This window comes from Ziziphus jujuba, chromosome 5 (assembly GCF_031755915.1).
Source record: "Ziziphus jujuba cultivar Dongzao chromosome 5, ASM3175591v1".
Taxonomy (NCBI): domain Eukaryota; kingdom Viridiplantae; phylum Streptophyta; class Magnoliopsida; order Rosales; family Rhamnaceae; genus Ziziphus; species Ziziphus jujuba.
Genome location: NC_083383.1, coordinates 23,477,169 through 23,501,032, shown reverse-complemented (window position 1 = coordinate 23,501,032; position 23,864 = coordinate 23,477,169). Strand labels below are relative to the sequence as shown.

The 23,864-nt window shown below is 30.1% G+C and overlaps 1 long non-coding RNA gene across 1 annotated transcript; it reads right to left on the bottom strand.

Annotated features, from left to right (window-relative positions):
• Nucleotides 1-21,438: 21,438 nt before the first annotated feature.
• On the bottom strand, nucleotides 21,439-23,229 carry LOC107422804 (uncharacterized). The gene is made up of 2 exons (XR_001581910.4): nucleotides 23,023-23,229; nucleotides 21,439-21,767 (listed from the first exon to the last, which is right to left on the bottom strand). It is a non-coding gene; the product is annotated as an uncharacterized LOC107422804 (long non-coding RNA).
• Between the last annotated feature and the right edge of the window lie 635 nt (nucleotides 23,230-23,864).

Below are 23,864 nucleotides of genomic sequence, written 5' to 3'. Positions count from 1 at the left end.
GAGGTAGATTTGATGATGGGTAAACCAATGGAGCCGGTGGTGAGGCAAATGAAAGTTTGGTTTGGAAGAAATCGGTCGAAGAAGGAAACGGGCTACTCATTGGAAAACACCCAGATCTAGGCACATCGCCGGCCATCTGGCCGTGATTTTTGGTTGGCTGACCAGTTTTAAGGTGGGCTTCAAGGTGGGGTGGCCCATGTAGGTGGAAACTAACCAAACGGCGGTCAACGGTGGTGGTGGTTTCTCTCACCTCTCTCTCTCTCTTTCTCTCTCTCTCTCTCTCTCTTGCCTCTCACACGGCTCACACACTCATCCACCCAATAAGAAACCCACCGTGAGTGCCACTATGCACTCACAGGATTGGCTAACAAATTGACACATGGCACATACTATTCACACATTTAAAAATAATATTAAAATAATACGATATTCGAAAAACTTTGCAGGTCCATAACGTTTCAACGAAATGTCTAAATTAAGCGTGCCGCTAGTCTATGAACTCATATCAACGACAACCATACATGAGTTAAAACTCAATTCTACAAGAATAAAAAGTTGATTTTGACATCTTTGAATAGTGCGAACCTCAATTTGTTTTGCTCATAACTTTCAAACTATAGCTTCATTTTCGATGTACTATTAGTCTACGGACTTGTGCCATCGTATACTTTGCAAAGGTATCTCGATCAACATAGAATTCTATCCAAGTCAAAAAGTCAACATTTGACCCTTCTCGGTCAATGACGATCAAATCCGATCAACGACAGTCAATTCGAAAAATTTCCAGCGTACTTCGGGATGAGGTGTTACATTAACTACCTCAGTTTGACCATCTATTTGAGGATGACAAGTAGTAGAAAGTAACAATTTAATCCCTAACTTTGCCATAAAGTCTTCCAAAAATGACTTAAAAACTTGGCATCTTTATCAAAAATAATAGTTCTAGGTGTTCTAACAACTTCTCTAAAGAATAAATAAAAAATATGAGATGCATCTCTGCTTTATTGCATGCAATGGAACGTGCTATTTTAGAAAATTTATCTACAACAACAAAGATAGAATCCTTACCTTTGTTAGTCCTTAGTAATCTCAAAACAAAACCACAGAAATGTCCTCTTAAGGTGTTTCAGGAATTGACCATGACATATACAACCAATGGAATGTGTTTTTTATTTGGCTTGCCTACACTTGATATACTTCTCACAAACTCTCTCTGCATCCTTTTTCATGTGTGGCCAATAAAAATATTCTATTAATACATCTAAAGTTTTAGCCACTTCAAAATGACCCATTAAACCTCTACTATGTCACTCTCTAACTAATAGGTTATGTATGGAACAACTAGGAATGCAAAGCCTATTTTTCCCAAATAAGAATACATCAAACCTGTAAAATTTATTTACACCATGTTTTTCACATAATTTGAAAATCTCTCCAAAATTGCTATCTCAATCATATAATTCTTTTATTTGCTTAAAATTGAACAATTTACAATGAAGAGTAGGAATCAAAGTATGCCTTCTTAACAAACCATTAGCTACAACATATTTCTTACTTTGTTTGTAGCAAATAACATATGGAATGGTTTCAATGTATTCTACCAAAGCAGCATGTCTTCAGCTTAACTTGTTTTGGTCTCTATTGTGCTTCAACAATTCATGATTAGAGTGAATCACGAATTCTTTAGAGCATAGGTAATGATGTCATGTCTTCAATACTCTAATCTATGCATATAACTCTTTATCATAGGTTTGATAGTTCAATAGAACTAAAAAATATGCAATTGGTTTTCCTTTTTACATCAAAACGACTCAAATACCTATTCTTGAAGCATCACATTAAATTTCAAACGTTTTAGCAAAATTAGGCAAAATAAGTAAAGGTGCATATAACAACTTATCCTTGAGCAATTGGAATGCTCGTTCTTGCTCAGTTTCCCATTTGAACGTTTGGTTTTTCTTGATTACTTGGGTAATGGGGGCAGCAATTATGGATGGCAGTTTAGGTCATAATACGGTGACACGATTCGAAAATGACACAAAGTTAATGGGTTTTTATTTATTATAAATGGATTTAGATCAAATTTGAGTTAACCCGTTTAACACAATTAATAAATGTGTCAGTTTCGGATTCACTTGCTTAACTCAAAATTGATCCAAATTTATCCATTTAATTAAATATGTCAATTTCGGATTGACCCGTTTAATCCAAACCGACACGATTATAATTGATTTAAATTATAACTTTTAAATTTGCTATTAATAAAACTTTAACTAATACTTTTTTATTATTAAATATCAAGCTTATTTAAGGTAATATTATTAATTTTCTTTTATTAATTAAAAAAATAAAAATTGTTGAAATAATATTTATTTACTTAAATATAACATGTTTAATATCTGTATGAATTTATGGATATCGAAAAAATAAAAATTAATATGTCTAAGAATATTAAAGATGTAGAAAATTAAAAACATAATTATTAATAAAGTTTTTTATATTATTTATAGAGAAGTAGTATTAAGTTTATTATGAATATATATATATATATATATATATATATATATATCTATATTTAACTATTATATGAGATAATTTTAGTATCATATCATATATTATATTATTGTAAATTTGTAACTATAATTATGTGGTTTTACATATATATTTTAATTTTGAATTAATTAATGACTAAATTATTTTTATTTTATATGAAATAATTAATTTAAATAAGCTAATATATTTAATTAGATAAATGTTGTATAAATGGGTTAATTTCATATAAACAGGTCAATTTCATATAAATAGATCATGTTGATCCAAATTGACCTATTTAATAAACGGATTACGCGGATCATGTCAAGTCACCCATTTATTAAACGCGTCAGGTACGGTTTGAGGAATTTCGACAAGATTAATAAACAAATTTACAAGAACACGGCATGACAACACAAATTGCCACCCCTAGTGGCAATGGTGCTAAAATCCTGAATAAACCTCTTATAAAAGCTCGCTAAATCATGAAAACTCTTTACTTGACTAACACTTTTAGGTGTTAGCCAATTTCTAATTGTTTTTACTTTCTTTTCATCAACAAAAACACCATTAGAACTTACAATAAAACCTAAAAAAATAAATTTATTGATGCAAAAGGTGCACTTCTTCAAGTTAGCAAACAATTTTTCCATCCTCAATACTTCTAAAACTGATCTAAGGTGTAAACATGCTCATCTAAATTCTTGCTATAAATTAAAATGTCATCTAGATAAACTACAACAAATTTACAAATAAAAGCATGCAAAACATAGATCATCAATCTCATAAAGGTACTATCTGCATTAGTTAAGCCAAACAACATAACTATCCATTCATAAAGACCATGCTTTTTCCACCCATCACTTACTTTTATCCTAATTTGGTGATAACCACTTTTTAAATCAATTTTAGAGAAAATGCAAGAACCACGTAATTCATCCATCATATTATCTAAAGTAGGAATAAGATGACAATACTTTTACCGTTATATGTTGACAGTGTGACAGTCTACCCATATTTTTCAAATTCCATCCTTCTTAGGCATCAACAACACTGGAACAACACATGAATTCATACTCTCCCTAACATACCCTTTCTCTAAAGGTTCATTTAGCTACCTTTGAAGCTTCTTTATCTCCTCAGCATTACTTCTATAAAAGGGTCAATTTGGAATGGATGCTTCAAGTACAAAATCAATTTGATGTTCTATTCCCCAAAGTGATGACAATTTAGGTGGCATCTACTCGGGAAAAGCATCCTTAAACTCCTGCAACAAAGATATAACAGTACTATGCAAAACAAGATCATTAGGGTTAGTAAATAATGTAAATAAGCTTCTTTATTCATAAGTACAACTATTGAGTTTTTACACATGAAAGCTCTTTTTACATATCTTTGTTTTGTATATCTGCACTTTTTTCTTTTTTTCTTTTTTTTTTCCTTTCTTTGGCCTTTTGCTATCTTTTATTTTTATTTTCTTTACTATCAGCCTCACTTTCTTTTTTACACTCTTTTTCTTTTTCTTTATCAGTAATTGTTTTAACTTCACTTGGTCTTTAAAAACTTCTTTTGGTATGAGTGACTTTAGTGTGATGTTTCGATCATTGTGGGTAAATATGATCCTATTGGTGCAGCCATGGTATGTGGTGTCCTTGTCGAATTCTCATGGATGAACTAGAAGTATATGTCTAGCTTGTACTGGCACTATATCACATAAGGCTTCATCTTCATATCTCCCAATTCAAATAGAAACTTTCACTTGTTTAGTCACCTTCATCTCTCCACTATCACTTAACTATTGAAGCTTAGAGTGCTCAAGATGCTGGTGGTCGGCAAACCAAATCTTTCAAGCATATAATTGCTGCTAGCAACATTAGTACATGAACCACCATCAATGATTAAATTACATACTTTATCAATTATCCAGCAAGAATATGGAAAACATTCTCTCTTTGAGCTTCATCTTTATCTTTGTAGATTCTCGATATCCTCCTAACAACATAGAACTCTCTAGGTGGTACAATATCTCCCTTATCTACACCTTCAAATGGCGGTGTATCATCAGAGTTTGATTCATTATTGTTTATCTCGATATCACCACTCTCTCTAATCACCATCATTGTTTTATTTAGACATTGACTTGCAATGTGATTCTGTCTTAACACTTAAAACATTTAATATCTCTATTTGAATATGAGATAGTTTCAGTTTTACCTTGCATCATAGGTTTAGTAGGCTCGGATTTGGGCTTGGAAACCATCATTTCCTCTTACTTCTTGCGAAAATTCGATCTCCAAGTGTTAGGTTGAAAGGATGATGACCATGCGTTTCTCCTCCTTTTGAGTTGTAGGTATACTTTAATGGCTTTTTGTACCATCTCATTGATCTCCATATAATGTTGCAACTCCATTACATTTGCTATCTAACGGTTTAACCCACTTGAAAACCTAGCCATCGTTGCCTCATGACTCTCCTTTATATTAATGCAGAACATAGCGATCTCCATCTTCTTATAATAGTCCTTCACACTTTGATTTCCTTCTGTCAGGTGCAACTATTGCTATAGATCCCATTAGTAGTGGCATGGGACAACCGTTTCCTTATTACAGCTTTCATCTTATGCCATGTTTCAATAGGACGTTCTCTATTCCTCTTCTTGCTTACGCACAATTGATCCCACCAAATAATAGCATAATCAATAAACTCAACAACTACAAGCTTTACCTTTTAAGGTTTAAAGTAGGATTGCAATCAAAAAACTAATAAAAAAACTAACTCCATCTTTTTTTCCCACTTCAAATATAACTCGGGATCACCTTCCCTTGGAATGTAGGTATTTTCATTTTTATTCTATGAAATTACCTCCACTCCTATCTTAGACTTGATAAGATGCTGAAGTGTCAACTTCTTCATCCTCGAAGTCCTTTTCTTGGAATGTTTCAAATGTCGGCTTTTATGGTGTGTATACCTTCCATCCTCCTCTTCCACGGTCTGGGCTAGGCATTTTCTGGGGCAACCTTTGAAAGAAAATCTCCGTCCAATTCATTCTATCATCCATTGGCTCCAATTCATTCTTTATTAATCTATTAGGCTCCTCCATCGTGGCTTGCATCATGAAATTTTGGATCAAAAGTAGCTTTGTCTTCACTAGTTTCTTTACCATAGTCTTAAGACACATTTAAACAAAATTTGGTTAATGACAAGAAATATCCTCACTTAAACCCTCACATGTTTCATTAAAAAGAAATTAAATTAAATTTTAAACCACTCGTGTTTCACTCAAATATTTGGCTTTTTCTATAATAAACCCTCTTGTCTTTTTTCCACTCTAATATATTTATTAAGCTCTTATTACACTAGTTACAAAAAAACCATACTCACCAAACAACAATTCAAAAACTTAACAATTAATTCAAGAGTAGAAAGAAATATAAAAAAAAAGCTAAGTAAAAAAACAAAAAAACAAATCGAAGGGACTAAAAAAGGAATAATCAGAAATAATTTTAAGAATTTTTTTAATTTGACAATAAAGAATTCTGCAGGTATTAATAATCAACTTCCAAAATCTTTGCTTCCCAAAAATTGAAACCATAATGAATCAAATCAAACCAAAAAAATAATAATAATAATTTTTTTTTTCAATTCTTCTTTTTTTTTTTTTTTGGGGGGGGGGGGGGGGGTCTAAGCTGTGGAGACAATAAATAAAGGCATTCAAAACGAAGAAAATACTAATACAAAGGCAAAATAAACAAGATAACCAAATTGATTTTAGAACATACTCTAATACCAAATTTATATACACTTAACCCTAAAAAAATTAAGTATGTAAGAAATCAACATGATTGTTTAAAAATCATATTATAGGCAGAAAATCTCGACCCACTACCTATAAAGAAAAAGGAACCTTGGTATATAAAGACGCCAAAAATAATTATAGAAAAACCAATTGATAAGTTTAAGAATGTCACAAGCAAAGTTTGATAAATTTTCAAAAGTTCACAAAGAACAAATAAAATAATTTTCTCACAATAATAATATTTCTAAAAAAATCAAGGTATCAATTTTGTTCATATATAAAGGCATACATATAGGCTTAAAAAAAATACAAGGAAATAATAAAATAGGAAAAAAAAAACTATGTATGACTAAATTTGACCTAAAATAATTAATTTTGTCTTATTTGACATTAAATACATTCCATAAACTTTTTTAACAAAATAGTTGGTGTCTTTCCATCTCTTTCTTATGTCATCAGAATAGATGTTTCTCTCTCTCTCTCTCTCTCTCTCTCTCTCTCATGTTGTTATAGCATCATATGCACGTGCTCTCAATAGTATTTCCCACATGTATGTAACATGCTTGAATTAAGTTGGCTATGGTTTGACCTTCTACTATTAAAAACAATTATTGTATAGCTCGTTGAGTGCCTCTTTGAGCCTTTTTGCCCGGGATCTAATGATAGATCCTGGAATAACCTATAACGGATCTTTATTTCACTGGATAGCCCTAGTTATGTCCTCATTGTTGAAAGATGAAGCCTCCTTAAACATTTTGGATCAGAATCTTATGATAGATCCTTCAATAGCCTCTAATGGATCTCTGTTCCATTGGATGGCCCTAGTTATGTCCTCATCATTTAAAGATGAAGACACCCAAAAGTCTTTTCTTGATAAAGACGTGATTAAAGTTATCCAATAGAATAAAGATTCATTATAGGCTATTTAAACAATTATCACAAAATCTCAAACCAAAAGATTTAAGGAAACACTTAACGAGTTGGTACAAGAATTGTTTTTAATGGCATAAAATTTTAACATCACTACTGAAGGTGGTCAAACCATAATCAACTTACTTCAAATATGTGATAAACATGCGGGAGATATCATAGAGGGCAAGTGCATATGATGTTGTAATGACAATAACAGTGAGAGAAAGACACCTATTGTGATGACTTAAGAGATACGGAAAAAAACCTACCATTTTAGTGAAAAAGTTGGTGGAATGTATTTAACATCAAATAGGACTAGATTTATCACCCTAGGTCAAATTTAGTTATACATAATTTTTTTTCCTATTTTATTATTTCCTTGTATTGTTTTTAAGCAATTATATATGGTCTTATACATGAATAAGATTGATATTTTAATTTTTTTAGAAATATTGTTATTTTGAGAAAATTATTCTTTTTGTTCTTTGTGAACTTTTAAGAACTTATCAAATTTTCTTTGTGGTATTTTTAAACTAATCAATTGGTTTTTTCATAATCAATTGTGGTGTCTTCACATACAAAAGTTCCTATCTCTTTATAGGTAGTGGGTCAAAGTTTTTCGCCTATAATCTGATTTTTAGATGTTCCATGTTAATTTCTTATTACTTAATTATTTTAGGGTGAAATGTGTACCAAATTGGTATCAGAGCATGTTCTAAAATGAGTTTGATTTATCTCATTTAGTTTGCATTCCTATCAGTATTTTTTTTCATTCTGAATGCTTTTATTTATTGACTCCATAGCGTAACCAAATAAAAAAAATATATTAAAAAAAAAAAGAGAAGAACAAAAAAAAAAAAAAAATGAAACAAAAGTTGCAGTTTTTATTTTAATTTATTTATTGTGGTTTCAATTTTTAGGAACCAAAGTTTTAAAAGTTAATTATTAGTACTTGCGAAATTCCTTATATCAAATTCGAAAATTCTCAACATTATTTCTTATTATTCTTTCTTTATTTTCTTTGATTCGTTTCTTTGTTTTCTTACCTATCTTGTTGTTCTATATTTCTTTCTACTATTGAATTAATTGTTAAGTTTTTGAATTGTTACTGGCAAGTTTGGCTTGTTTGCGGCTAATTCAATAAAAACTTAGTGAACAAATTAGAGTAGAAAAAGACAAGAGAGTTTATTATAGAAAAAGCCGATTTTTGAAACATTCCAAGAAGAGAATTTCAAGGATGAAGAAGTTGGCACTTCAACATCCTACCAAGATCAACACAGGAGTGAAGGTAGTGATTTTAGTGGAATAAAAATGAAGATATCTACATTCCAAGAGAAGAGTGATCCCGAAGCATATTTGGAGTAGAATAAGAAGATGGAATTAGTTTTTGATTGCCGATCCTACTTTGAATCCCAAAAGGTAAGTTTAAAGTTGTTGAGTTTACTAATTATGCTATCTTTTAGTGGGATGAATGGTGCATAAACAGGAAGAGGAATGGAGAATGTTTTATTGGAACATGGCATGGGATGAAAGTCATAATGAGAAAACAGTTTGTCCGAAGCCACTAATACCGGGATTTATATCGAAAGTTGCAGAACCTTACACAAGGCAACTAGAGAGTAGAGGATGCCATGATCCGTGCCAATTTAAAAGAGGATCGTGAGGCAATAATAGCTAGGTTTTTAAGTGGATTAAACCATAAGATAGCAAATGTAGTGGAGATCAATTAGATGGTACAAAAAGCTATTAAAATTGAGCTGCAACTCAAAAAGAAGGGAAACGCATGGTCATCATCATTTCAACCTAACACTTTGAGACCAAATTTTCCCAAGCAAGAGAATATGTTGGTTCCCAAGTCCAAAGCCAAGCCCAAATCCAAGCCTACCAAACCCATAGTACAAGATAAAACTGAAACTACTCCTTCTCAAAATAGAGATATTAAATGTTTTAAATGTCAAGACAGTGATCACATTGGAAGCTAATGCCCAAATAAGAGGGTTATGGTAATTAAAGAGTGGTGACATCAAGATAGATGATAATGAATTCAACTATGATGGTATGTATCGCCACTTGACTATGTAGATGAGGGAGATGCTGTACCACCTGAAGAGTTCTTTGTTGCTAGGAGGATATTGAGTTTATGAAAAGATGAAGAGGAAGCTCAAAGAGAAAATATCTTCCATACAAGATGCTAGGTAAATGATAAAGTATGTAACCTAATCATTGATAATGATTCATGTATTAATGTTGCTAGCATTTACATAGTTGAATGGTTTAATTTGCCGACCACCAAGTATCTCAACCCCTATAAAATTCAATGGTTAAATGATAGTGGAAAGGCGAAGATGACTAAACAAGTGAAGGTCCCTATTTGAATTGCAGATTTAAAGATGAAGTCTTACGTGATATAATGCCAATGCAAGTCGGGCATATGTTTTTAGGTTGTCTGTGGCAATTTGACAAGGACACCACATACCATAACCACACGAATAGTACCACATTCACCCACAAGGATTGAAATATCACACTAAAGCAGCTCACATCAAAGGAGGTTTTTGAAGACTAAGTAAAGTTAAAACAATTATTTGATAAAGAAAAACAAAAAATGTTAAAAAAAAAAAAAAGTAAATGAGGCGGAGAGTAGAGATAATAAAAATAAAAGGGAGCAAAAGGTCAAAGTGAGAAAAAATAATGCATATATACAAAACAGAAAGATGTAAAAAGAGGTTTCATGTGTAAAAAGCCAATAGTTATACTCATGGATAAAGAAGTTTATTTACATTATTTGATTAACCTGATATTCTTATTTTGCATAGTATTGTTATGTCTTTGTTGTAAGAGTTCAAAAATGTTTTCCTAAGAAGATACCACATGAATTGCCACCATTTAGGGGAATAGAATATCAAATTTATTTCATATTTAAAGTTTCCATTCCAAACTAACCCACTTATAGAATTGATCCCGATGAGATAAAGAAGCTTTAAAGGCATGTAAATGAATTTTTAAAGAAAATATATGCTAGGGAAAGCATAAATCCATATATTGTTCCAGTGTTGTTAGTGTCTAAGAAGAATGGAATTTGGAGAATATGTGCAGACCGTTGCACCATCAATAATATATCGGTAAGGTATCATTATTCTATTCCCAGGTTAGATTATATGTTGGATGAATTATATGGCTATTGTATTTTCTCTCAAATTGATTTAAGAAGTGGTTATCACTAAATTAGAATGGAAGCAGGTGATAAATGGAAAACTGCTTTCCAAACAAAGCATGGTCTTTATAAATGGCTGGTTATGCCTTTTGGCTGAAGTAATGCACCTAATATCTTTATAAGATTGATGAACCATGTTTTGCATGCTTTTATTAGTAAATTTGTTATAATTTATTTTGATAACATTTTAATATATAGTAAGAATTTAGATGAGCATGTTTTACACATTAGATCAGTTTTAGAAGTATTTAGGAAGGAAAAATTGTTTGCTAACTTGCAGAAGTGCACATTTTGCACCAATAAATTGATTTTTTTAGGTTTTGTTGTAAGTTCTAATTGTATTTCTGTTGATAAAGAGAAAATAAAATAATTAGAGATTGACCAACACCTACAAGTGTTAGTCAAGTAAGGAGTTTTTATGGTTTAGCAAACTTTTAAGGAGATTTGTCAAGAATTTTAGCATCATTGCTGGCCCCATTACTGAGATGATCATGAAGAATCAAATGTTCAAATGGAAAGCTGAACAAGAACGAGCATTCCAATTGCTCAAGGACAGGCTATCAAATACACCTTTATTTGTTTTGCCTAATTTTACTTAAACTTTTAAAATTGAATGTGATGTCTCAGGAACATGTATTGGAGCCGTTTTAATGCCAAACGAAAGACCAATTCCATATTTTAGTGAGAAGTTGAGTGGAGCTACATTAAACTATCCAACCTATGGTAAGGAGTTATATGCATTGATTAGAGCATTAGAGATATGCTATCATTACCAATAGCCTAAAGAATTTGTGATTCACATCGATAATGAATCGTTGAAGCACATCAAAGGGCAAAACAAGATAAGCTGAAGACATACTGCTTGCGTAGAATATATTAAAACCTATGCATGTGTTATTCAATACAAATAAGGTAAAAAAATTATTGTAATTGATGCTTTGTAAAAAATGTATGTTTTGATTTCTACTCTTAATTGTAAAATATTAAGACTTTGAGCAAATAAAAGAATTGTATAATTTAGGTTGTGATTTTGAAGAGATTTTCAAATTATGTGAAAAATATGGTATAAATAAATTGTACAAGTTTGATGGATTCTTATTTAGGGAAAATAGGTTTTGTATTCCTAATTGTTCTATATATGATCTATTAATTAGAGAATCACATAATGAAAGTTTAATGGGCCATTTTGAAATGGCTAAGACTTTAAATGTATTAAAAAAGCACATTTATTGACCACGCATGAAAAGATATGTACAAAAAATTTGTAAGAAGTGTATTAAGTATAGGCAAGCCAAATCAAAAACGCATCCCATGGGTTATACGTGCCATTGTCAATTCCTGAAACACCTTAGGTTGACAACTCTATGAATTTTGTTTTGAGATTACGAAGGACTACCAGAAATATGGATTTTATCTTTGTTTTTGTAGATTTATTTTCTAAAATGACACATTTCATTGCATGCAATAAAGCAGATTATGTATCTGATATTTTTTATTTATTCTTTATAAAAATTGTTAGATTGCATAGAATGCCCAGATCTATTTTTTTCAGACAAAGATGCCAAGTTTTTAAATTTAATTTTGGAAGATTTCATGGTCAAAGTTAGGGACTAAACTGTTATTTTCTACTACTTGTCATCCTCAAACGAATGGTTAAACTGAAGTAGTTAATAGGACTTTGTCAACATCATTAAGGGCATTAATTAGTACGAACATAAAAATTTAAGAAGAATGTTTGTCACATGTAGATTTTACATATAATAAGATTGTACATTCTACTACTAAATATTCATCATTTGAAATTTTTTATAGTTTTACTCCTTTAACTCATTTACCTTTAAGCGAACGTGTGAATTTAAATAGTAAAAGAAAAGCAAAATTTGTGAAGTAACTACATGAAATTGCCCATGCAAACATTAAGAAAAGAACTGAACAATATGCTAAGCAAGCTAACAAGAGCCATAAGCATGTGGTCTTTAAATCTAGTGAATGGATATGGTTGCATATACATAAAGAGAAATTTTCTATCCAAAGAAGATCCAAACTACTTCCAAGAGGAGACGGACATTTTCAAGTATTTGAGAGGTTCAATAACAATTCATATCGTTTGGTTCTTTCAAGTGAGTATAATGTAAATGCCACATTCAATTCTACCGATTTATCTTCTTTTAATGCAGATTTAAAGACAAATTATTTTCAGGAGAAGGGGAACAATGAGGACATGACTAGAATTATCCGATGGAACAAGGAGGCACTCAACGGATTGGTACATGAATTGTTTTCAATGGTAGAAAATCCTAGCATCGCTATTGAAGATAGTCAAATCATGATCAACTTACTTCAAACATGTAACATACACATGGAAGATACCTTAAAGAGCACGTGCGTATAATGTTGTAATAACATAAGAAAGAGAGAGAAAGCCACCTATTGTGATGACATAAGAGAGAAGTAAAGACACCTACCATTCTAGTTAAAAAGTTAATAAATGTATTTAATGTCAAATAGCACTAGATCATTATCCTATATCAAATTTAGCCATACATAGTTTTTTTCCCCCAATTTACATAGTTTTTTTCCCCTATTTTATTGGTTCTTTATTTATTTTTTATTTTTTTCTAAACCTATATATATGGCTTTGTACATAAATAAAATTGATACTTTGATTTTTTTAGAAATATTGTTATTGTGAAAAAACTATTCTCTTTGTTCCTTGTGAACTTTTAAGAACTTATCAAGCTTTGCTTGTGGCATTTTTAAACTTATTAATTGATTCTTCCATAACCAATTGTGGTGCCTTCATATATCAAGATTTCTGTCAGTGGTTTTTATACTTTAGAGGATTTGTAGATTTTGGTTTTTATACTTTAGAGGATTTGTAGATTGAGGCTAATTTAGAGGCTCTGTGAACTTAACAATGTATTCCATATACTCCTGATCATAAATAATTTTGAGATACAGAGAAAATTAAGCCAAAACATAGGTTGTAATATCTAAAAAAAATTGTAACATAAGAAGAAAGAGAAAGACTCATAAATCCAACAATAGAATTAGGAGAAATCGTAAAACAAATCACAACAAGGTTTGTTGGATCTCTAAGAAGATGATAGTTGAATCTTAAACAAGAGATCAAAGATACAAGTTTCGAAAATCCTCAACGTATGAACAAACTTCTTAATCAAATGCCCATTAAGTTCATAGTAAAAAAAGCAGAAAAATTGCCGATGCTTATGATAATGGAATGTTGCAACACTAATTCAAATCTCTCAACAAAAAGAAGGAAATTGCCTTCATGGTTTCTCTTCTTGAAGTCCAAAACCCTAATCCAGATCTTTGGCAACATCTATCTAATGGCTTAAAGGAGAAGATTTTTCAAAAGCTAAAACCTATCCTGTTTGAGATTCAGCCACCATCTTCTTAAGGATCCAACAAACCTTCAGTGATTCGTCCTACGATTTCTTGTAATTTTAATGTTGGATTTTAGAGACTTTCTCCTTCTTCCCATGCTGTAATTTTTTTATAGGTATTGCAACCTATGTTCACACTCAATTTTGTCTCTTCTAGAATTGTTTATGATCAAGAGCATGTGGAATTATGATCCTAGATCTTTCTAGAATTTCAACAATTTTTTTTTCCATCTTCGACTCCTGGTGTCCTTGTTAACGCTTTTCTTGGACTTGTCTATTTGAAACTGTCATGGATGATTTGTTCGTAATACGATCATATCCACTAGAGATTTGGCTAGCCGCTAAAGGAGCTCCAATTGATTGTGTTTGTTATGGAAAAGCTTAGCTTCTAACTCTCCTATTTTATTGAAAAGGATATGCTAAATTTTGCATATATACATATCCTTCTTCTACTATTTCTAAGGTTTGAAAAATAGTACTGCAGTTTCCTTGGATGTGTCTTTCTTGAAATCATCTAGGTTATCCCCAGCCACTTGCTTCTTCTGACCAAGGTGTTGGAAAGGCAAACTATACTCTCTATAAAAAACTTTAAAATTTCCATTATAGCTTTTTTTCCCAAACATCATTTGAGACTGATGGTTTATCTTTCCATTTTTGAGGAGATAATTATATGTTTTTATTTTCTTTTGACGACTTCTTTGGTTTGTTGATTAGCTGTTGTCATGCAGCTTGCATACCTTCTGCAGATTTGCAATGAATCATCATTACTGATAGAGAAATAATTGAATTCCACGGCTGTGTGTCGTCTTCTTCTTGATAATTCTAAATTAGTGGAGGAATTCTTTCATTGATCTGTTGGATTTCTTGCACAATCTGCTCTGCTTGATGGATCTGATGTCGTTGCCTTTCTGAGATACTATTAAGTACCTCATTTTATACCTTGCTGTTATAGCTACTCCAGTTAATGGCTGATTCGATTGGACCAATATCTTTAGTTTTGAGTTTCCTCATTACCCATTTTGCAGTTTTGAATTCTTCTAAGATATTTTGGCAAAAATTAACTTCTAGAACTTGTACTTTTTCTTCCAAATTTATCTAATATCAGTAAAAAAAAATGAAGCATCTTAACATATGTGGGCAACTGGTAGGAATGCTTCCTCTAGTTTGGCACTTTTCACAAGGGTATATGGGTTGAGATTGAGTAATAAAGGATATTGATACCCTTCCATTAGATTCCTTTATTATCCCGACAACATCATGCATCACATGAAGTTGTCTCTTTTGTTTATAATTGCTTTTTCATTAAGCTGGAAAAGTAAGTTTTCCTGTACAATTTGGGATTTAATACTCTGGCATCACCATGTACTTGAACTTTCGGGGCTAGATAATGATCCATAGAAAAAAGATGTAATTGCACCTTATATGTCATATATGATGTAATGCTAGAGCAGTCTCTTAAGGCTTCGTGTCCACACCAAATAGTTGAACTATTACTTGTAAAGTATTGGTAACATTTGATTTTATCAAATCAAGCACAAAGTTTGGCTCTATATGGATTACTACTTGAATCATTGTGATGAGAACATCGCTAAATGTATTACATCTATTGTCTAATAAAGCTACTAGACAAATGACATTTTTTCCTCCTATAAATATAGGTTGTAAGCCTATCCTTATAGCTCATATATGTAGTCTTCTGTATCCTTGGTCTTTATGCCTCCTAACTTCATTTTCAATAAGAAGAGACGAGTATGTTTCATGATTGGAAATATTTACTGTTTAAACAGCTACTTCATAGGATTTGTAGATGGAAGCTAATTTAGAGGCTCTTAAAGGAATAATTGTTTTTAGAAACTGTTTGATAGGAGATAAATTATAATATTGATAAGGATTAAATGGATGACGAAATAAAGAATCTAAGGAAAGGTTTGAAGAAAAAGAAGTAGAAGAATGCAATTCTTACCATTGGACTTCATAATAGAAATTGTTTATATGATTATATCATGAATTTGGGTATTTAGTATTTGGTTGCTAACGTTAGTTATTTCAACCATAACCTTAATATTTAAAGAAGAATTTATAAAAGGTAAAGATTTATAGGAAAACTAGAGGAGGAACTTTAAAATCTTACATCACCGAAACACAACACAACGACTATTGTCCTTATTTCCACTCTCATCCTAATCCTATTTCAAAGCTCTGAAATAACCAATATGACCAAAGCAGATATCCATGAATACTTAGTATTATTTTTTGATGTGGAATACAGGTTTATGCTGTAACCATAGAGCATGCTTTGAATTGCAAGGTTTAGGATAAAAAAAGGTTTTTAGAAATGTAAGGCTTTAGTACCAATTTTTTGAAGGAGGGAAATGCTAACGATTTTTATTAATAGAAGAGAGATTACAATCGACACTGCCTTACAAACTTAAGGAGATTCTCTTATATGGTCAAGAATTCTACCATTTCAAGGACACATGTATATGATAAGTATCACTTCTTTTACAAAACACATATTATTCTTATAATACAATTATTGAAGACACCCAATACTAATAACGCAGTAAGATTCTCTACTATACATCTTTATATAACTAAAAGAGGTTTGAACCATCACTTGTAAAGTATTAGCAACATTTGATTTTGTCAGATTAAGCATGAAATTTGAATCTATCTGAATGACCGCATGTCCATTGTTGAGTTCTACTTGAATCATCGTGATAAAAGTATCGCCAAATGTATTCCATCTATTGACAAGTGACATTTTTTCATGCTATCAAAGCCTATCTTTATACCTCCTAACTTCCTTTTTAGTAAGAAGAGGCAAGTATGTTTCATGATTGAAAGGATTTACTATTTGAACAACTACTTCAAAGGATTTGTAGATAGAAGCTAAGCTTATGGAAGAATAATTGTATTTAGGAACTTTGTTGTAGAAGATAATTTATAATACTGATAAGGATTAAGTAGATGAGGGTTTGTAGAAAAAAAAAAAAATATATATATATATATATATATATATAAATTAGTATACGTTTCTAACCATTGGGCTTTATAATATAAATTGTTTATATGATTATTATTGGTTTGGATATCTGGTATTTGGTTACTAGCGGTAGTTATTTCAACCATAACCTTAATATCTAAAGAAGATTTATATGAAAATTAGAAGAGGCACTTTAGAGTCTTACAACACCAAAACACAACACAACACTGTTGCCATAATTTCCACATCCTATTTAAAAGTTCTGAAATAAACAAGAGGACCAAACCAGATATCACTTTTTCTACCAGACACATATTATTCCTATAATACAATTATTAAAAACACTTAATACTAATAATACAACAAAATCCTCTAGTTTTTGTCAAGTTTTCATCTAAACCATTGACAAAATGAACATGTGAGGGGAAGTTATTATTAAAATGAGGGTCAAGTTGGTCCATCGCATAATCTGTCAAACTCTCCTACTCTCCCACTACACCCCCTCTCTCCTTTATCTATCTCGAATTTTTGCCAAAATCAAATAATTATACATATAGATGCAATAGTTAATAACAAAAAAGAAAAAGAAAAAAACAAAAAACTACAAAAGCAAAAAAATTTTTATGTAAAAAAATAATAATAATAAAAAATAAGCTATAGTTAATCAAACTCAGAATATCTTATTTATAGATTTCATCCATTTGTTAGTTTCTCATCATGACCAACATTTTCTCATAAAGTAAAAAGCTATGAATACCCCCATTCTTTCTTTATTTTATTTTTGTTAATTCTTGGGTTTGTTTTTCTGTACGGTAAAAACTTAATAAATGAATAATCTTGTTAATTAAATAAATTATTCGATCCAACTCGAATTGATATACTAAATGAATAAATTCACTAAATGTATACGATAATAATTTTTTTAATATTCCTTTAAGACCCATTAATATATAAATGAATAATTGATTAAACTTGTAAAAAAAATAAATAATATATATATAAACATTTACCATGCATAATAAGAAAATTTTACTTAATAGCTTTTATTTTTGACTTAATAGCTTTTATTTCTTCCACTAGTAGACTTCTTTGCATGGTGAAATTTTTTATTGATTCTTTTTCTTTACTTGTTGATTGAGTTGTAGTCAATCATGTTATTGTAAATTTGATCAGATTGATCTTTTCCTTTATTAATACATATTATATAGTTAGTAAAATTATTTCTCAAAAATAATATAAATTTTATTTTAAATTAATAGACATTCATTTGTCGATAAATCAATAAATTATTCATTTATCTATAAATAAATATATTTTCACAATTAATAAATATTTATTTAAAAAAGTTTTACTGTGTTAAATGCAATAATGGAATGAAAAAATCTTGAAGCTTTGATTTTAACCTGCCTACAGAACAGAGGTATGGAGATTTGGACAAGAAAATGGAGGTGGAGGTGGGCTTCATTTTGTTAGGGAGCTATTTCCAATCTGGTTTCCTTAGCAATTCAGGGGAGCTACCCAACGGAACTTTCACTCAATAATTCCTTCAATTGGGTATTTCATGGTAAGTAATTTATATGGAAATTTAATTTTACTTTTCCAAAAAAATTTCATTTATTTTCCTAGAACATATATTTTTGTAGAAATATTTTTGAATAACAGGTTTTTGTTGGATTTTATTACAGAGTCGGATAGCTATAGCTTGGCTACATGCATGCGTTTTTGCTTATTATGTGGGTTATCCGGAGGACACAAAGCTAACTAGAACATAATTAGAAAATCTCTTTGATTTTTTAAATTATTTTGTAAATTTTTTTGATCGGGAATCTATAATGATGATGGTGATGAGAGTAGAGGAGGAGAGTTAGGGCTTGGAACTGGGGATTTGTCGAGGATGAAGATGTTCTTAATTGCTCTGTTCTTGAGGATCGTATAGTCTGGCGAGGAAGGTTATAAGTTGGGGCTGCTACAGTTGTAACTGAAGGAGGCGGCATGAGGAAGGTTATAAGTCAGGTGGAGTTGGGCTTGTTTTGGAGATCGATAAGGAAGGAGGAAGGAAGGTTAATGGGTAAAAAGACCTTTATACCTTCATATCACAATCATGTTGTGTGCACATGTTTACTCTGTTACAAAATTTTGATAGAAAATTAAAAGGGGACTCACGGTGTACTGTTTTTGGATAATAAAGGGTGCAAAATGCCAAAAAAATTCTTTAGGGTACAATTATGCCAAATTTCATATAATTAAGAGTGCAACGTGCCAATTTCCCTTAAAAATTTATAAGTATCTTACTATACATGACACATGATAGGTTACATTACACAATTCACGTTTTAGCCAAAATGATTCAACAATCATGTTAATATATATAAATATATATATATATATATATATATATGTATGTATATATAATCTCATGGAGATATCTTCCATTGGATATCCAAGTCATCTGATAAATTTATTTTTATTTAATTTTTGTATTTACCTTCATATACTATTTTGGTTTTACATATTAATCCATTAATTTTTAAAATTTTTAAAATTAACGAATATGGAAAAATAAATCCTTAAAAATAACCAATTAATTTACCACGTAGATATGTACATCTCATTTTTAATTTTCACATCAGTTTTTTCTTCAAAAATAAACTAGGACATATCACCTAGGAAAAATGGAATATCACCTCAATTAATTATCTAAAATTAAAAATCTAATTGTGCAAGTAACAACTCTTATCACTTATCACAAATTTCCAACATTTCAAAATTCATTATATACAACTATTGATAATTTTGCCAGATAACTTTTGAAGACTTCAAAAATTTGTTTTCTAAATCCATTTTATACAAACATTAGTTTTCCTAGTAAGTAAAACAACAATTTTACAATAAGGCATCTATGTCTATCATATGAAGAAGATTCACTGTATTGTTGACCAGAAAACTTATTACTTCATGCCTTTATTTTATGTCTTTGTTTTTTTTTTTCCTTTATTTATTTTATTAAATTCTAAGTTACCAATCTTTTTCACTAATTTTTTTTTTTTTCTATTTTCTATGGTGCAGTGGTGAAGGTGTTGAACAGTATCTGATAGAAAGGACTGTGGCAGACTAAATGAAGGGGGAAAAAACCTAAACTAAATGAAGAAGCAGTAAAATTAACCTAAACTAAATGAAGAAGCGCTAAAATTAATTATCTCATTTTACTACTATGGTAATAATCTAAACTACATAAAGAAGCACCATAAGTAACGACTATCTCATTTTATTACTATGAACTCCTAATTTCATTAGTATTTTAGTTTTTTAACATTGTTTCAAAACTTTGATTGTTATATATTAGCAAAATAATATTAGCAGCCAAATGAACATCTCAGCACGAGCATATTAACAATTAATGAGTTGTTCGGAAAAAACGTAGTTCTATGTAGGAGGATACTGAATACCAGTTACTATATCAGTTTTGCAAGAGAAAACTTATTTGATTAATTCCAACGGATTACTTAAATTGGTCTTGATTTCGTTTTGGAACTATATTATGTTTGAATAACTTTAGCCTGATGTGGATTTTTTTATGGACAACATTGAATTGCAGTAAAGTGTATGCAACTTATATGAACATGAACCTTTGTTGAGAAAGAGTCCAATATAGCAACGTTAACAGACCACCATTATTGAAACCCTCACCAATGAGGTTAAAAGCAGGAAGACTAATAAAGTATTTGCATTTAGGCACATGCTATATGTATTAATACAACATACCAGAAGTGTAGGACTTTCAAATTATTTATGGAAAAAAATAATTCCACTATGAGTAATTGCTAAGAAGCTCTACAGGATGTTAGACAAGTATAAGCACAATAATATTTAGCTAGGCAAGAAGCACAAACAAAAATTAATATTTAACAAACTATAAGAGATTTTGGTCCACATAATCTTCATTCATTTGATCGTTTAATCCTATTAAAAAAAAAAAAATTCCAACATGCTAAAGATAGAACTTTCAACCATCATATCAAAACAGCATCAGTGATTCAGCCTATGAGATCCACCAAAATTGTTGGTCCCTAGTTACTTATTGGCATATTCAATCAAAGAAGTTATTTGCCTTCTGTTCTATTTAGTCATTTTGTTGTTACCAGATTTTCTTTTCATTCACTAACCTTTTTGTGGAAATAGCTGTCAGACCTCACATCCTTAGAGATAGTTTTCAATAGCTTCAATTTTTTTGGAAACCCATCAAAACAGTTTCAAACTGATATGCAAGCCAAAAGTCTTCATCTCTTAGAGAGGAGTTTTCCATGTCAAAAATACTGGAGTTTCTTGTTGACTTCTTTTTATCTTAGACAATAAGATTTAAAGATTATATGAAGTTTTAGTATACATCAGTTGCCATTCAGTATACAACATTTGCAATGTGTGTTTAGCATACATCTGTCTATTGGACCAGTCAGTTGATATTTAGTATATATCATTTGTAATATCTGTTTAGCATTTACATTTATCATCTTTGATATTCAATGTGGCACTATTTGAGACCGGGAGGACTGTATCCTCAAATTCTGTGGTATAGTTTACAAGGTTTATGAAGTTTGGAGAAAATGGCGCATTCATAAAATAGAATAGGTTAGGTTACATTCCTAATAAACTGGTACATGAATAGGTTCAGTTATATTCCTAATAAAATTGGTCGTCTATAATTCACTCCCCTCTAGTTCCTTGTCTATATCTTTCTCACATTCTCAATAATTATAAATAGTACCACCATTGATAACAATGACAAGAAAAATGGCAACCTTAACATACAAATTTCAAAGAAGCAACAAAATTTAACTATAATAACTTCTCCGCTTACCCTCCTGATGCATACATGGTTGAGAGGCTTTGTGTTGTCGTCAACAGCCAGTTTGATCCTCTAAACTACAAAATAAGCATAATGAAAAACATAATAAATGACACAATTATATCTTATTACAATTCAAGTATTCATGACCTCTACAATAAGATCATTTCAATATGTGATAGTTACTCAAATATAAAAACAAATCAACATAATAAGAGCTTCCAACTACCAGTAAAAACAACAGAAAAACAATTGCAAATGCAACACTTTTCTATACCTTAAAGACGTTATTTTAAGATTGCTAAAACCCAAAAAAGAAAACAGCAGTTGCAAAACACAATGCAAGAATAGCAGCCAGCTATAAGTTGCAACCGCAAGCAGGCACAAGTACATAATAGACCAGTTCTAAAATGCCATCGCTAAGTCAATGTTCATCTTTATCACAGACCACATTCGTGCAATAAAACATTAAACTGAAAAAAAAAAAGAATATAATGAATAATAGGAGGCAAAATAAGAGCTATACCTATAAGCTCGACGTGCAATAGAAATTTATTTCTGAAATTGCATTTTAGACCATAAATCATATGACCGATAAAGAAGAGTCAATTCTAACTTGAATGCGTAAGAACTACACTACACATAAATCTGAAAGTTTTATTGGTTGAAATAGCAAGTTCAATGTTTCTAAACTACCTCTGTTTCATTGCAAAAGAAAAACATGCATTCTTTTTTTTTTTTTTGGTTCCTGTACCTCCATAATGGTTAAAACAATCCATAAGCAGGCCTATATAATTGCAAACATTAAATTCAAAAAAAAAAAAAAATGCCATTAAAATTCTAGTTCAGTCATCAGTGTTAGATCAGAAACTAACAAACGCTTTAGAGACAATCAAACCATAAAAAATAATAATAATTGCATTTATAATGAAATGCCTTGTCATTCCGTGGTTCACAAAACGAAAGAACATTTATAAAAGAAAAACAAACATACCATTTTCTGACGAAATTAAGCCTTTATTTAAGCAGATTCTTAATAACTAATTTCTAGATTTACAAAACAGAAACAAACGTAGTGAACAATTTTGTGGATTCAAAAAAAAGAAAATTTTGCAAGTTTTGAATCCTCGCCATCAATCTTTAATCATATTGAGCTTTTACCTTTTTGCTCAATTAGCAGAAACTTGCATAAGACAAATTATTAAACCCTAGCAAAACCCACCCTAAAATTTAAAAAAAAAAAAAAAAGTACAGAGGCTATTCAAAGACAGACTATGAGCATAATCAACCTCAACCGGAACAGGAAATGACAGAGAAGAAGGAAATGTTTACCGAAGGGAGAAAGAGGACGGGTCGCGAGAGAAGTGAGGGAACCGAATCGTCATGAAAACCAAAAATGACGGAATGACAAACTCTGACACGCGCAAATGACAGATTTGCCCTTTCTTGGCTATCTATTCTGGCAAAGTAGAGCGCAGTATCAGACTTAATTGAATCATCAAAACTTAGGATTAAATTTTTGTATGTTTGGATAATATTTGTAGGATGTGAAAAATGAATAATGCTTATCGGTATTATTTTGTTATTAATATATTATTATTTAATTGATTAATATTTAGTAATATTTATCGTTAACTTATTTGTTTATAGATTTTATTAACATATTAACGATTTAAATAGAGATGCATATAATTTTAATAAATCTATATAATATTAAAAAATATATATATGCATAGCATGTTAGCATTTTTTTTTTTAAATTTCCTGTAAAAGTATCTTTTTTTATTTTTTTTATTTTTTGTTTTTTATTTATTATCTTATTTTTTATTTTTTATGGTTATAACAAAATATATATAGAATCAATTTTTAATATAACTCTTAATAACTATCAAATAATTAATAAAATAACATATCGTAATAATTTTTTGAAATAAGTTTAAAATAAAAAAATATTTTGTTTTATTTTATTTACCAAATATGAAAAATGTATTTGCATATATAATTTATTTAATTAAATATATTTTTAATATTTTTACATATATAAATATGGTTACATAGAAATTAATAAAAATATCTTTTTATTTGGATATAAAAATATAATATCATAAATAATAATTATTAAATATAATAAAATAAAATTTATTTTTAAAACAAATTATTTTATTTTATTATTA